Raw genomic sequence first — 527 nt, 5'->3', positions numbered from 1 at the left:
AGATATTTGAGAAACTTTTACAAGTGATGTGCTTTTCATCCACTCCGAATTCCATCCTTGGATCCAGTTAGAAAACCAGAAAATTATATTTGACATCTCATCAGCTTAGCCACCAAAAATCTTGCTTTCATTAGCATTCATTTTAATATTATGTTGTTTTTTTAATAAAAGAACATTTTCGTTAAATGCAATAGCAAATGTCATATATTATTGATAACTTTGAATTATACAGTAATTATCGAACCCAGTGTTAGATTCCTGCCTTAGATATTTCCTCTAGTACACAGGGCTAGGAAAAATATATTTCTCCTAAGGACATGTTCTTTCTCATAAACAAAGAGAAGAAAACCTTAGAGACAGATTTGAGGCAGAAACATAGCAATTATTTTGGCTTTCATGATTGGCAGACTTATGTCCTCTTTTTCAATTCTGTTTTTATTTTACTATTTTATTATTTTTTATTTTAAAATACCTTAAGTAAATGATTGGTAAAAAGGCAATGTGTAATATACATTTAAATAAAAACT

This window comes from Pteropus vampyrus, unplaced genomic scaffold (genome assembly GCF_000151845.1).
Source record: "Pteropus vampyrus isolate Shadow unplaced genomic scaffold, Pvam_2.0 Scaffold298, whole genome shotgun sequence".
Classification (NCBI taxonomy): Eukaryota; Metazoa; Chordata; class Mammalia; order Chiroptera; family Pteropodidae; genus Pteropus; species Pteropus vampyrus.
The sequence above is the reverse complement of the archived record's forward strand: the minus strand, read 5'-3'. Positions refer to the sequence as shown.